Raw genomic sequence first — 16654 nt, 5'->3', positions numbered from 1 at the left:
TAAAATCCGAATTCATTCCCGAGGCGATGAAAAAGCCCGCGATCATACGTCGCGGACCACGAAAATTAGAATGCCGCGCGTAGAAGCACGCAATAACGCGTCCGCGTCGTTCGCGAGATTATGGAAAGACGTCTGGCGGTTGCGCAGTCCGCCAGCGTGGCTCGCAGGCAACGAATTGCGACAGTCCTTTTAACAACCACTCTCGTCGCGGAGAGAGAAACTTGTGACATCAAAACTTCGGCCGATTGCCGACTACGCGATTCGTCGGAGCGCCCTGAATGCTCGCCGGGGTCGAAGCTGAGTCTGTGCTTTGCACCCCTTTCGGCAGACGTTTCGTCGCTCGTAAAAACGCCCGGGTTACTTTCACCGTTCCAGCAGATTCGCAGGAAAGTTGCCTAATGAACGAGTGTTGTCTAATAATCGTAGCTGCGAAGCAAATTGCGCGGCGAGCGGCTGATCATTGAAAGTGCGGAGCCTCCGTTTCTTAGAAGATTGACGAGACAATGACATTGACGGGATAATGGTTTTAGAGGGGTCATTCTGAAGAGAAACCGTCAATTTACAAATTTATAATCGTTCTGGTCGTGAGGTGAGTTTTCTAATGTTTTCGAAGACGTTTCGAAGAGGTCTTTAATTTTATTATCACCACATTAGATTGAATAATGTTACGGAAATGTGAATGACGTATGAAAATGGTGGAACAGGTTTTCATAAAATTATAGCAGTTTGATCCTTAACAACAGACGACCGAATTTGTGATAACAGTGCGAACAGAGAATCTATAAGACTCTCACTAAAATATATTCTTTATAAAATTAATGTAATATTAATTTTTCATGGAAATTAAAGATAACATTTATTGTACATTTTTGTTACAGAATATTTCATAATCACACATGGAAAACTGAAACCTGTAACGAGAAGAAAGCTCATTACTAAGTAACCATATTTATAGTAAGGTGACTCAAGGTCCATATCCTCAGTTAACTTATTAATTTAATTTAATAAAAGAAATAAAAATAAATAAAAGGAAGCCATATAAGGGTTGAACGCCGGCGATATTCTAAAGATAGGCGATTCCGAGCTCTCTACGCAAAATTCTGGAACGTCAACAGTTTTCGAAGATAACGGGGTCATGATCTATGGAGACTATCGTCGCGGCGAACAATGGCCGCGGTGCCTAATTGAGAAAAATCTCGGTCCGGCAACAAAACGTGACTTTCGGCGCGCCGCAGTTCGTGGAACGGGAGAACGGATTGGCTCGGGTTTCCACGGCGCGAAATAAAAGCCGCGCGGAGTAGATTCAATCAGGGCACGAGGGGTTTGATGAGGGGTCCAGGGGGGAGGGTGAGGGGGTGAGGGAAGCCACGATGGGGAGAGTGCTGTTGCGAGAGGCAGTCGGTTGAAGTGCAAAAGCGAAGGGCTCGGTAAATGCATGCGCGCACGGCCTGCACGGCTGTATGCATCGGCAAAGGACACTGCTCGCGTCGGAAAAGGACGGTGTGTGTGTGTGCGCGCACAGGCTGGCGCACACCGACGAAAACCGTTCCGTGCAACTCGCCCTTCCCCTCCTAATATCGTAGGGTGCATTACGCGTTAAGTTAAGTTACACTTAAGGATCGTCGTTGAACAGGATTACGTACATACACGTTAATGCACGCGCAGCCGAGTGCGTATTGTCGAACCGGGAACGCGAATTAAACGGGATCTGTCTAACGAATACCAATACCGAATTAATGCTGCGTCCTCGCGACAGTTCCTCGTCGTGTCCGCTAAAATTTGCCGTGATTTTTGCTCCGATAATTCCGTTAGAGTCAAAGTATCTAATTAAATGAGATTACCGGCTGCAGATTTTTGTGGAATTACATTGCGATGCGTTCCATTGACAATTGTATTGTCCACAGTTCAGTGTTGATATGTTAGAGAAAATAGGAGAATTACCTTAGGTCCGTCTTTGCATGAAATTAATTTTTGTTCTGTAAATAGAAGAAATTACGATCTTTCTAAGGTCACAAGAAATTAATTTTTGTGTAATTTCATAAGAATTCCATTTCTGTCTAATTTTATAAAAAAATTCATTTTTGTCTAACTTTACAAGAAATTTATTTTTGCCTGACTTTACAAGAAATTGATCTTTGTCTGACTTTACAAGAAATTAATTTTTGTATAAAATTACAAGAAGTAAATTATCGTCGAACTTCAAAACGGTTGTTTCAACAAAGTCAAAGTGTCATAGCTCTCAAATTCAAATACGCTATCAACTACATTTAAACCAGTATTATATCATATAATTTGAAAAATTGTGAAACCTCTATCTCAATTTTCAAAAAGAATTCACTAAGATATTCATTTGAATTTAACATGAAAGAACAGACAAAGCAATAAAATTACTCAATGAAGCGATCGATTAAAGATTGACCGTTCGAGACTACCCATAACCTCCCCAATCGTCCCCATGGGCCTCCTACGAAACCAGCCTCCCGCAACATCACCGATAGCAGGGAGCAGCTGACACATCATTGAAAATTACCATGGACGAAATTTTAATCTGATCGTCGAAGATCACGCGTATAGAAAGGACGTTACGATGTAAATGATACAGGGTTTTCAGGCGAGTTAGCGGTCTGTTTCAGCGGAACGGTATTAGACGAACCAATTGGTCGCATCTGTTGACTGGTAACCGGGTGACCTCGCCTCTTATCAAATGCGTTGACGCGATAGAAGTCGAGAGAGGTCCGTTTGTTGGGCGTTAACGTTGCATAAAAGGGAACGGGCAAAACGGGGGGGAAAAACACGGCGCTGATTGCGGCGATGCGATTGTCTACGGGCCGATAAATCCGGTCCTTCGCAGGGCTCCTTTTCTTCCCTCGTTCACGGCCGACCCTGCACGTAAATTAGACAATTACCGAGAGAAAGAAAGTCCCTTTTGATCGCCCTACGAACCGGACGGGCTTGTCTTCGGTGCACATGTAGGTAGCCGCGAGGTCGAATCAATTAAATCCGTCTACTCGCGACGATGGCGGATCGGGATGAATAAACGTCTTCGTGCGTCGGGATTTCTGTGTGCGCAGTTCCTCCGACACGTGCCGCGATATCGATCCGTGGATCCCAGGGAGGAGGATTCGTGACAAGATAGATACTACTCCTAAGAGCAGCTGCGGTAGATCTCACGTCTCCGTGATTTATCATTGTAAGAAGGTTATGTTCACTATTAGATTTATTGTATTAGACTGTTTTATGGTGGCTTGTGTTCTTTTTAAATATTTGTGCTCTTTTAATTTTTTAAAACACTGTGGATTGGATCAGCGAACTTTTTAGGGGATCCTATTATATGATCTTACAATGGTGTGAGTATTATTGGTTCTAAAAATTCTCAGAGAATGATTGATTACTTAATTACATTATTTACCTTATTGATAAGGTTTAAAAATCAAATTTATATCTATAGTCATAATTTAAAATAGTTAGCTTTCAATCGACTGAAACTTAACTTGGTATAAAAATATTAAGAAATTACCAAGAAATCAGAAATATTAGAAGTTTGTTTTCTTTTCCATAAATTTCATTTAATGCCTTCAATATTCCGTTGTGCAACTAATTCTTGTATAACTAGAGAATTAAACAGCACGAAGTACAAGCACTATAGTACAGGAAAAACTATATAGATGAACGAAAAATGATGCTTAACACGAGACTCTCGCCCAAGTTCTATCGTTAAAGGAGCGAAACCGGCAACGTAACGCGGCGCTATAAGAGAAGCAAATAGGCGAATATTCGCACTCGGGAACGTAATAGGTTTCCGGCAGGTAAAGTGTTAACACGTATTTTCGTTCGGCCGGCGGCCGCGGAGCCACAGGTTTTTAATTTTTAACGAGAGGTTGCATAATGTATAGTATAAGAGTCGCGAGGGCCGTTTTAGATCGGCGCCACGTGTCCCGGTTCCTCAATCAGGCTAAAGAGAGCTTGGCCGGCGAACATTTAACGAGGAACGCGGTAAATTACAGGCCAGTTTGATTTAAATATGTGTAGTTATATAGACGCGGGTATATAAATTGTTTCGAATTAGCGGGTTAACAACCGTGTCCAGTGTCATTAACTAGGAACGGTTCGCGGGCAGCCGGAGGAACACGTGGGTGTTAAGCAGATCAGAAAGTCGTTGGGTGGATCGATAAGGTTAAATCGCTCTCTCGTGTTCCGTCTGCAATTTGCGAAAGGACCTCTTAATTCGATGTGGTTTTCTGTGCCCGCGCAACGCCGCCGCCGTTGCCGCGCAGAGCGCTCAGCTGTGTGTGAGTCGAGCCGGTCGGCTTGGCACGAACAACGTGTAAATATGTAACGAGTTCATTAGGCTGCTGGTCCGCGGTGAACTTTCGTACCTCCGCCATAACGATCATCGCACCGCTAATTACGGTTTCACCGAATTTCCTCGATCGACGACAGTCTCGATACCGGACATCGACGACTTAACGCAGAACTGCCTTCGCTGTAATGGGACTGATTAACCGGAATGCTCACCCTCGAGCGCAACCTGCAATTCAATTTCGCGGAACGAGCGGATCCTCGCCTCCGACCAAACATTGTACTCGCGACTTTGATTCCGACAGAATTAAACGTTCATTTGGACGCTGTTATTTCACGCGTTCGCCACTCGCGCTTTTCATCGATGTAATTATTTGGAAGAACATTTTTGCTGACCACGAGGGCTGAGATTGCGCGAGCTTGCAAGATTCCCTATAGTTAATGCTCTTAAGTTCTAGGCTAAGTATACGTTGCATGAAAGACTTTTTCCTGCATTTTATTCGTCTCGTGAAGTAAATCTTGTAAAGTCATTTCTGCTACCCTTAAAGAAGAGTGTATGAAGAAATAGGACTGTTTACTTTACAGCTAATTAAGCGATGGAAGGTTTTATCTTGATACTTAAATGGTGTTCCAAAATATATTTAGAAGCATGGAAAAATTTATGAGACAATCTTTACTCCTTATTTTAGTTACCATCGAAGCAGCGTATATAAAGAGATAACACCATGCATATCGTCCACAATTAATGAAACGACGGTCCAATAAAATACGTCATCGAAAATTAACAAATCCCCCCTAACTACCCCCTAAGAAGATTAACTCATTCCGAACCAATGACGAGGGAAGCTGTCCCCTATTCAAACGAACATCAAGACACGAGCGAAGACAGTTTACCGAAGAACAGAAAAGGAAATCGAACATGGTCGATCGACGGTCCGAAAGGGGGGGTGGGTGTGGGGGCGGGTTTCCGTGCCGTCGAAGTTGGCGTGGATTCGCTTTGTCGCCGGTCGGTCTCCGGAGTTCAAGGTCGCCGGTAATCTAGGAGACTCGCATGTCCAAGGAACGAAGAGCGACGACAATGTATCGGCGTTCGGTGGCCGACCACATGGTGAATTAAGGGTCAGCCCATTACCGATTTGACCTCGGATGACCCGGCAGTGTATACAGAGCTGGTTGCGTGCTGCTTGATTCAATTAACCCCACGACACACAAACACGCGGGTCGTGCACACGCACCCGCGTGTGTCGCGCGCGCACACGCGGACAAGTTTGCACGTGTGGAGACGGGAGCCCGAAGTGAGGCTCGTACCGAGGGAACCACGACAAATTGGCGAACCTCGTTGTCCTCGTGAAGGAACAGACCGAAAAAAGAATAAGACCCCGGCCGATGGGGGTCAACCGGGCTGAGATTCGACAATTAAATCGTCTATAGGTACATTAGACCAGCCGAATCCGGACATCTGCTTGGCCGAACTTTGCTACCTCGTTGACCCTCGTTCAATCGGGCTCTGCGCGTAGTCAATTATTCATTTGTTTTAATTTCATTCGAATTGCTGCGGCGTTGCGCTGTTTTCCTTTATTGGCTAGTTTAGACTTCTATAAAGAGGTTATTCTGCAAATCTAGAAATATAAAGAAAATCATGTCGCTACAACTTTATTTGCTATTCAATCGTTTGCTTGATATGTATTATATACATTAATTTATGAAGAATTTATATAAAATTAATGACCGAATTGAACCAGTCTTACATCTGAGTAACTCAATCCACGATGATCCTTATACATCGTTATTTATTGCGAAAGTATCGTCCAACAATGCGTGTTCTAAATGATAATAATTTATGTTCATTTTAAATCAATTTCACTAACGATCATCGATAAACGTATCGCAATCGCCATCCTTTACACGAACAAAAATAATCCAAACGCAACTAATTACAATATCAATTAGGAACATTAACGGCGGAGATGAAAATCGTTTCATCGTTTGTGTTTCATTTGCAATATCACGGCCCGAAGAAGTACATTATCGTAAACTCTAATGAATCTCTGATTACGACTCGAGTGGTCTGTAAAAGAGAATGAAGTTTCACTCAACAAAACATTAACCTTTCCATTCTCGTTGTCATTACCGAAATTACACGGACTTTGTTGCGCTTTTTGGCCGTCGCGGCGAGAACGGTTTCGGAATCGAAGAGCCGTCGATCGTCAATAAAATTCTGGTAGAAATTTGATCGCGTTTCATCCTGGATCAATTTCCATCTCATCGCGTCTCGGTACTAAGTAACAAAATTCCCGAACAATTTTACCATTACATGGAAAGAGTGAGAACGGGAGCGAATAAAAGCGCGAGATCGAGAGAGAGAGGGAGAGAGAGAAAGAGAGAGAGAGAGAGAGGGAGATAGAGGAGTTAATGGTGTCCGCGACTTGCGCGCGTCTCGGATGAAACTCGATTACGCTCGTACGGTACCTTTAAACGTTTACAAGAAATCCGGGTGGAGTACTGTGATTTCGGGGGGCGCAATCATCTCTCTCCGGGGCCCCGATAAAGGGTACGCCGGGATTCCGGGAATTGAATTACCGAGCACTCGCGCGCGCGCGTGCAACATGTTTAATATCTTCATGCGGCGGATTCCGAATCTAGTGGAAACGATCGGGGGCTCCGATACAATGTTGAGGGAAATTATACGTTCGGGCATATTGTATTACACGGGATCGTCGGCTGATTCCGCGAATCTCTATGCGGTCCGGGATCCGTGTTTTCGCGTGTTAAGGTCGCGTTAGTGCCCGGCGCAGAGAGCGATGCTGCGAGCTGCAGCTGCTGCTGTGACTTATGGGACACCCAGTGTCCGAGCTACCCGTGAGATACCCGAGTATACCCGACGCTGTCCGAATACATGATTATTTTACTAAATAATTAGCCGTTTGCGACGAGAATACTCGTCGTGATAGAAAATACTGTTATTTGTTCGTGACGAGTGTAGTCATCGAAAACAGGTAGTTGGTTAAATAAGATATTTGGTTAGGTACCCTTTATTTAAATAAAGTAAGTAAACTAAGCAGTAATTTGCAGAGACTCCAAGGAAGTTACGACAAAAAGAAGTTGTAAACTGTTTCAAAGGATTTAATTGTAGAAGAACCAATTAAAAATGAAAGCAGTATCCAAATGTTGTCCTCCAATTTTTAAAAGGATTAAATGACCAGTGATAATAATTTTTCATTTTATTAGTATCAGAATCAAACTAAATTAAGATAAATTAGATAAGAAACTGAAAAGACTGAAATTTATTAAAACAGTATAAGAAGAAATAATTTTTCTATGTACACGCTTCATTTTACATAGCAAATCGTGAAATATTATAAGTTCTATTACAGAAACATTTTGAGAGCTTTGTATTATGTATAAATAATTACGAATAAAATAAGCTAATAATTAAAATAGTAATAGCTCTTATAGCCAATTACAAGAGTTTAGTTTGAAGCGAAATATAATAAATGATCAGCATCGATTCGCACGATATAATTCTAGAATTCTTCGAATGCTTGCACCGGTCGCGGTCCATTGTCATCAATTTTAATCATGATCGCGAGACACCCAGGTGTCCCACGGGTACACGGGTATCCGACACACCCGGACCGAAGGGTACTAGCCGTAGTTACAGCACGGCGGATGGTTCTCTCCCGCCTTCTGCGGTTCCGCGGCGGGAGCCGAGTGTGACCAATAATTCTTGATTAGAAAGCCGGTCGCCTCATCGGATGCGAAGGCGTACATGGAGAAGAACGCGAACCAACTGAAGAAGGGAGGAACGGAACGTTAGGGAAGAGCAGTCCACGTCTGATTCGCCGGACGACCGCTCGGAGAGAGGATCCATCAATCACCGGGTGTCCCGCGCCTCGGGAACGCTGGTTCTCGCCGGTAGCAAGAACCTGCAGAACCTCCGCAGCTTTCGCAACCACGGAGGAGAAGCCCAGAATCCATCCACCGAGCTCGTTCCAGGCCCTCCGACTCGCAAAAACACCGTAATAATCGGCCGTTGTACCCTGGATCTCTCTCTCTCCCTCTCTTTCTCTCTCTCCCTCTCTCTCGAAGTAGTATTGTCCTATTTTCGACGGACCACCGCAGCTTTCTGCAACAAACTCCCTTGTCGGCACTCTGCGACCTCTGCCGAAGACACCTGATGCAATTAGAGCGGGTGTCCTCGGTGTCGCGGCGAAGATTAAATGAACGAACGTAGGAGGATATTCTTGTAAATGGAAATTCGCCCTGCTTTATTTTCATCATTTATTGTACTTTTGATATTTATCGATATTTGGTGAATGTTTAGAAATTAATTATTTAATAGATTAGTAATATGTTGGAGATCTTTTCTAATTATTTTGTATAGTATGATGACATGACACGATGTATAATATACACTAGAAAGACATGGAAATTATATGTTCACCTAGTTTCATGATTTATTTGTTCACTATAATTGATGAAAATCTTTTTGTTCTACTAATTGATACGTTTAATAATAAAAATAGTAAAACGTGTCAATGATATATAAATTGAGACTTTTGCAGTTTTCTAAAATTTAAGTATGTTTTCTGACATCCAGGAACTCTAGACGTATTTTATAGTAATCACTGGACTGTGTATCTTTATGCATTTATGGCACGTGCAGGATGTTAAAGCATTAGAAAAGAACAACGAAATTAACAATGTCTAGTATAGCATTTTCACAACGAGTGATCCGTCAGAGAATTTGCATAAAGCTTCGTAGTCTAGTAATCACGAAGATAAATCACGGTATCTGAATAAGGTCTGCTGCGGTTCTGCTTAAGTTATCGCTTCATCTGCCGACGATTACTAAACATTACAGAAGGAATCATAGCAACTGTGACAAGGCCCGGTGCATTTCCTTCACCCTATAACAGATCGAAGAAACTAAACTCGCTGCACAATCAGAAACCTTTGAAGATTTACATTTTTACTGTGTATAGTATATACTTCTTATGCATCTACAATTTTTCTTATTACGTATACATATATTATACTTAGTATATTACTTTCATTTTACTTTTATTTTACTTCTATGTCACTTTTATTCATATATATTTCACATTTTAATTTTACTTTCTATTTTACTTTTATGTAGACATATTTCTCGCTTTTATTTTATTTTTTATTTCTTCCGCGACAAAGGGCTCTCTCATTCATATCCAGAAATAAATAAATAAATTAGAAGATTCACACGAAGAAAATCTGTAATTTCACCAGAACTATCGACCCGACCTAAGCCCGAGGCAATAAATATCGAAGCTCTCCCGGTAATTGGAATGAAAAGGTCCAAACGCGTTATCCCCCGGCCTGATGAATGAGGGTACCGGTTCGATTTTCCCGAAGGGATTAACTTGGTCACCGAATTCCGGGTGATCCCGTGACGAAAGCGGCTGGAAGTTATGGGGGGGCTCGAGAGCCGGGGAAACGAGGAAAAGAGGTGGATCGAGGCGAGAGCCGGGGTCCAAAAGGGAGGAAAGAAGAGGAGGAGGACGGCCGCGGACTATCTCGGAGGCGAGATTGTGTGTTAATGTATGGCTGGCATTCGGACGACAACCGTGACAAATTGCTTTATTAGGTTGGCAGCCCGGGAGCCTTTCCACTCGCGGCTCGCACCTCAGGGCCGCTGCTCATCGTGATTGTACGCTCTATTCTCCTCCGCCTCTGTTTCTTGTTCGCCGCGGCGCGGCGTGGCGCGGCGCGTCGCCGTCGTCCTCCTCTTTCAACGCGCGCCGGAAGACAACGTAACTCGCGGCTGGATGAATGGATGAGCGAGAATGCTCGCCGCGGGAGGCCGATGCTTTTTTGAAATCGAACCGAATCGTCTCATACCGGGGATGAACCCTGTCCACTCGGGATCATCGATTTCCAGAGGCGATTCCCACAAATCCTCTTCCAAGCGCTAGATCATTTAACGTTACTTCCTTGATCTATTAGGGTTTCCATTGTGTCTGGTTTTCCAGTGATGAAAAGTTGGCTGCTCGCGAGCAGAAATTAATAGACAGAAACAGAGGGGATTTTAGAGGAAATGGAAGGTGGAGGGATCTTGACAATTCGGAACAGTTGGTAACTTTTTAACGCAGATGGAAAATGTATCGTTTTATTTTGGAACAAAGCTATCTTTCATTTAACAGTGCGATATTATTTTTACGTTATTTTAATAAAGAATTTTTCATATTTCCATTGATAAGATGAACCTTGTACTCTCTGCAAATATTGGAAAAATGTATTGTTTTATTTTGGAACAAAGCTAACTTCGACTAAATGGTACGATATTATTTTTACGTTTTTTTAATAAAGAATGAAGAAGTCGGAATTAAATGATTCTCACCATTGGAAAGATAAGTCTTGTATTCTCTGCAAATACTTGGATAGCAAAAGAACAATTCTGAATGGAGATCAGAGCTTTAAGATATGAACACTTAAATGGTGCACAGTGTTCTTAGACTATGAAGCATCACATAACTTTTTTTTAATAACTAAAGCTTTTTTTATGAACTGTATAAAATTTATCTAAAACAGTTTTTATTATAGAGATTAAAGCTATTATAAAAGCTTTAATGGGAAGATTATTTTTTAACACATTAGCTAAAATAAATATGAACAACGATATGCTAAAATCTTTAAAAACTCCATGGTATCATTGCTCTTAGTATACATTGATCATCTGAATCATAGGCAATGCAGTTAAAAAATTGTCTAAGTACTCTCTCAAAGAAATAATTACATACGAAAACATTTTACAACTTTTTAAATTGGAACAATGATTCTCAGTAAATTAAATCACTTATTGGTTCCATGATAAACTCAAATAAAAAGTTGAAAGGATTTTGCAGTACTGCTAAACTTGCAGTAACAAATCAAATAAAAAAAAAGTTAGAGTAACTCATTACAATACCAGTTATTGAATATGGACACTATAAAATGCTTTTACCATACAGCAGATAAGAAAAGACTTAATTCAACGAATTGATTTTTAAATCGCGAAATAAACCTGTCATAACTATAATGGTCAGACTTCAGAGTCCAAAGCCTTGAATCAACCATAAACACATCCGATACTTCTTGTATCTTTATTTCAGCGTCGTTTCCGAGAAACGATTGTTTTTGCTCTCGGTCAATAAATTTCATTCCAGTTAATTACCGATAGCCTCTAATCAATTGAAATCTCTAACAAAGGTTTTAATATCTCGCAGGAATGAATCGAGGGCTATCCCGGGTCCAGAGAAGACGAGAGGTTTCGGGATCGATCGGAACGGTAGCAGGAGAGGACAGGCTCCAGGAAGCTCGCAGGGAAGATCGTGGACTGTTACGTCACCTGGCCAAGGCTGCCACCTTGCAGCTCGCGTCCGCGCGGCTCGGGCTCGGCTCAGCGAAGACTGCGGATTATTAATGTTTGCGTCGGGTCGTTAATGGATCGGGGTCTCCCATTCGAGGCGCGGGGAACGTAGAATGCGGGTCCAGCTGTGAACGCGTTATAAGATCCTTTTTTGCGCGGTACAATGTCCTGGCGACTCCCGGATGCGGCATCATTAAGTCAGCCGCCCTCCTCGCCACACCGTCGCCCATCTTGGGCCTCTGTCCCGCGGTGGGACTTTTGTAAGGCCGCCGCCGCAATCGAATATCGACGGTGTCGGCCGAACGCCCGCCGTCGTAACTAGAGGCGTACGCGATTCGCTCGTGCAGTCGAATTTCGAATCGAAATGGGAACATGAACATATAATATAATGTATTATATTATATTTATATATATTGTATAGTATATAACTAGAATTATGTCTCAAAATGTAATTTATACATACGAAAATGTTAAAACGACCAGTAAAATAAATTATGAATTTACTATAAATTAATTTGGCTCTAAATTATCTTAATAATGAACTTGCTCAGCGAACAATACATATGTTAATCAACTATAATACTTTTTGCGTTTGATAATGAATCAAAGTGTCTCACGCCACTATAATTCTAACCTATAATATTTAATTAATTCTTGAATATTTCCGAATAGCTATAAAATAAGAAATCTATCCCATGATATGCGAATAAATCGACAATTTTCAATCCTAGAATTTATCTCCAAGTATCTCATGATTTCACCAGCCGAGATATATCAAGTAACTCGCTCTTCTTTCGAGCAACTCGAAAAATTCGAACGCTCGCGCACCTCTAGCCGTGACCTCCCCGGCTTCTCCTTTCGCTAGGTTATTAACTCTCGGCCAGGTAATCAGCCACCGTTGCTTAAACCGAGTCAACTGCCTAATGATCCATCGTCACCTTCGCCTCCCTTCTACGCCCTCGCCGCGCGTTTTGCCTCGCGCCGTGACTTCTCGTCACTTTCTGTCCCACCTGTGTTCCAGCCGACGTTGACGCGTCGATTGTTTGAAGATCGTTAACGGCACTCGTTGGAATTCGAATCGACCGCTCTCTCTCTCGTAGATGTGCCACCGCGGCCACTTTTCCCGCCGCGTGTGTTTGATAGGTGTCGGAGTGACGGAGAGACGACGCCGGAGGATTTGCCTCGCGGGGGGAAATTGTTGGAGACGTTCCAGGGTAAATAATAGATCGATGGACTCGAGGGTGGGCACCGTCGCGGTGCGAATTGCGGTACGTGACTGTGGCAGGTGACTGGTTGAAGCGGCAGCACTTGGGTGACGGTGTGTGTACACGGTTCTGTTGGATTTCATGTTTTAGCGGTGCTGTATGGTTGGCTGTGTGATTAGGATGTCTTTGGAGGATGGAACGCGATGAATATATTCATGTAAAGCAGGTTGTCTCTTACATGTTATGTTTCAATGGTTTTTATTTAATAACTGTGACAAAATGATTGCATGGAGTAGGTGACAATATCCTTTTGGTATGGTATTCTTCCAGAAAGCGATAAATAAATTAATATAAAATTTCAAATGTCTCATTTATCGATCAATGATACTTATGTAATAACTATATTGAAGGTATGGGCATAAAACTGGATGATGGAACAACCCTTCACAATCTAAAATGTAATAACAATCTAATATTTTGATTTTCCCAAAAATTATGATCGGTAAACTAACTTAACATTAGTCTTACCAGCGTCAGTCAATGAAATACAACTATTAAAAGTAGATGGGTGTCTTCATAGACAATAGTGTGATTCATATATTTATTTTAGCACATTTCGTAATACAAATCGCACAGTACTTAAATAAATTCATCACTGACGTCTTTTAAAGGTAAATCATTTCAGCTATTTCCAGTGCTTTGTAGCTTTAGTGTTAAAATCCTCATTTTTAGACTTAATTTCTTCATTTAACCCTAGCATGCTTAAGGGAAGATAAAAAATCTCCAACAATGTCCAAAATATCAAAAAAATTCCCAAATGTTCTAACAATGTTCTCTTATATTTTTTTTATATTTTAATTCTACGCTTGTCTAAATATATCATTCAAACTTTTAAACAAAAATACCTGTCGCAGAAAAAATAATATTTATAGCACTTCGTCTTACAAGAACACAAATCAACCATCCCTTAAGCAGAGCTTAAATTTGTCTAGGCGTCCCAGGATTGATAGCTAAATGGAAGGATATCCACAGCTTTAGATTCTAATGGGGGACGTGTTTCGCTGCAGCGCGGCTTCGCAGTTGGTTCACAGCGTATGCGTAGCATTTGATTCGTGGTGCGGATCCGCGATTTCTATTTGCGGATAGTCGTCCGGTTTGATAGGGATGTTGGCGTCAGCAGGATCGGGATGGGTGTTGATTCTGGGGCTATCAGACATCGTCTAAAGTCAGACGCGTGCGATTGGACCAAATGCTATAAGTGGAACATGGGAACAGTCCGGATTTCTGGTCCACGATCACGTCGCGCACGTCGGGCTCGTCAACGAATAGATAACGAAGGAGAATGAGCTAGTTGAGGCGGTTTGATACATCGGCGACATCGCCGCAACATTCATCTGCATAATTCATTCTTATCAGTACGATTCCCTCAAGCAGGGATTCTCAACCATCGACCACGCATACGACGCTATTGTTTCCCACGTTTTACTGTGAACCGTCACAGTGACGCGAAATGAATTGATTCTTTCGTTTTTATTGCGGTACCGGAACTCGCTGGTTATTGTTCTCTGTCATTGTTTTGGCAGCTTCGTTATAGGTGATATTAATTTTAAAAAATATTTTTATCTACGAGTGAAATAAAATTGCAGTTTAGAATAGTTTATGATGTTAGCAAATTTTGTTTCAATATTTATTTATAGTAGTTTAGTTTAAGGCTATTTTCAGGCTCTATTTTTAATAGCTTTGTTAACATAAGTGCCGAAAATCAACCCTTAAAATTCTCAAAAAATCAAAGTAATTCAATTCTTGAAACTAGGAAGTTAAAATTTATCATAGTGGTTGGTATTTTTATTTTTTTTTCAATTTAAACATTCTAGTAAAATTAAGACTGTTCGAATAAAAAATAGTAAAAATTAATTCTGAAAACTAGTCAAATATTAATGTCATTCATATATGACTGTGTTCAACGTGTTAAAATGAAGTTATATAAACCAGACACGTATCAATTCGGTATACACACTCATTCAATTTATTCAAGATAAAGTACCTTTATTTTTAAAATGACAAAAATTAAAAATAAGCTGTGTTATTTAAAATTAAAACACGATCAACCATTAGGAAAACCTCTTTACAAAACAATACAATTATCCAGAAAATATATTTAATTCTTGGACGTTCCTGAACACAATTAAAAATGCATCAATATTAATTTTACTTAATTATTGTGCAACTAAGATTAAAAAGTGCCACGATAAGCCTTAAGTATTTTCATTCTTGGTTTCCAACATCGCCGAGAAAAGACGAACAAAACGAATGCGCCAGACGATCGTGGAACAGATTTCTGGGAATGAATCGATGTTTGGGATCGAGGAATCGGTGGCAATCGACGGGATTCGTGGTAATCGTGTCCACCGGAACAGGAACGTTCCAGCCGGGCCAGTTTCGACTAAAGTGCCGGGGCATTGTTAACGTCGTTAAACCTGTCCGTGGATAGGCAAGCACGAGCGAAGCGACGCCTTTGACGCGATCGCGCGATATTAAGCGTGGTTCACAGGTCGCGGGATTCGCGTTCTCCGCACGTAAGAATAAGACGCCCACCGTATTTACCCGCTCTGAATTCCTGAGTCGCGGTTCGCCCCCTCGCGAATTGTTGCGCAGCGCAAACCCAAACTCTTAACTCTTAAGCTCGCATGACTCGGCCGCATGGCGATCTACGGGGTGTCCCTTTAACACGCATCTTCCACGATACGCATCAACCACGCACCGCAACCATGATTTACACAGTGAACTACTGTGTCGCTTTAGACATTATTTTGCAACAAATTAGACAGCAATAGCTTCGTAATTTTTCTAGTTTTGTGTAACAATTGTCTGAGAATCGATTATGATCTGTCATAAAGTATAAGAAGTATAGAAGACTGGAATTTTATTTTTATTGGATTAGAGCGTTGTTGGTGTAGAAGGTGGTGCGATTTTAATAAGAATTGTTTTTGATTTCACGGTTTACAGAGGTGGCAGTAGGTCGAAGATAAATCGAGATACTTGAGGAACACCCCGTACCTACACAGATGTTTAAGAGCTAAGCAACTACTCAGAGCGAGTGAGTTGATGCGAGCCGCGTATCACGAGAAGGAAGTTCAATTTAACCCAATAAAGGACAATCAGAGGCCGACGGCGACCAGAGACGAGTACCTACTACTCCTCTGATGGCTAAACGGATCGACCGAGGGACTTCGCCTTCAGGTCTTTTCGGCTCGGAAGACGGAAAGACGAGAACGCTCTCTCGGTCGATCACGCCGCCTCCGTTCATCGAAATCCGCCATCTTGAGCTTTCCCGCGTTTACCAACCCGGTGACTGATAATTATCCCACAAAACAATGATCACTGAGTGGAACCGTTACATTGAGATTCCGTTCCGCGTGTTCCAACGTCGGAGGACGTAACAACGGAGACGTCAATTTTACAAAGACATCTTTGACGTAATCGCGAGCATCGTGGCTATCCAGCGTCGCGCTATCCGAATTAAATTATTCCTTTGTTGGAGACAATTAAATCTAGCCGCGCGGAGATAAGTTGATCGTCCACGTCAAACGCCTTTGTCCGCGTCGCCTTGAAATCTTATTTCCCCTCCCGAGAAACGAGATGTGCGTTCTTCACTCGAATTTCTGTCGCGATTTAAGTCGACAGTTGAGAGATCAATATGATCCATAAATGAGTAATTGAACTTGCACATTTAATATATAGGATTTTGATAATATGGACGAAATTAGGG

General features: G+C 41.9%; 1 long non-coding RNA gene across 1 annotated transcript; it reads left to right on the top strand.

Annotated features, from left to right (window-relative positions):
• Window positions 1–200: 200 nt before the first annotated feature.
• LOC144478872 (uncharacterized) lies at window positions 201–12038 on the top strand. Its single transcript, XR_013495415.1, has 3 exons — window positions 201–589; window positions 879–939; window positions 11538–12038. It is a non-coding gene; the product is annotated as an uncharacterized LOC144478872 (long non-coding RNA).
• Window positions 12039–16654: the final 4616 nt, after the last annotated feature.

Source organism: Augochlora pura, chromosome 3 (genome assembly GCF_028453695.1).
Source record: "Augochlora pura isolate Apur16 chromosome 3, APUR_v2.2.1, whole genome shotgun sequence".
In the NCBI taxonomy this organism is placed as follows: domain Eukaryota; kingdom Metazoa; phylum Arthropoda; class Insecta; order Hymenoptera; family Halictidae; genus Augochlora; species Augochlora pura.
This window is presented reverse-complemented; position numbering and strand designations above follow the sequence as displayed.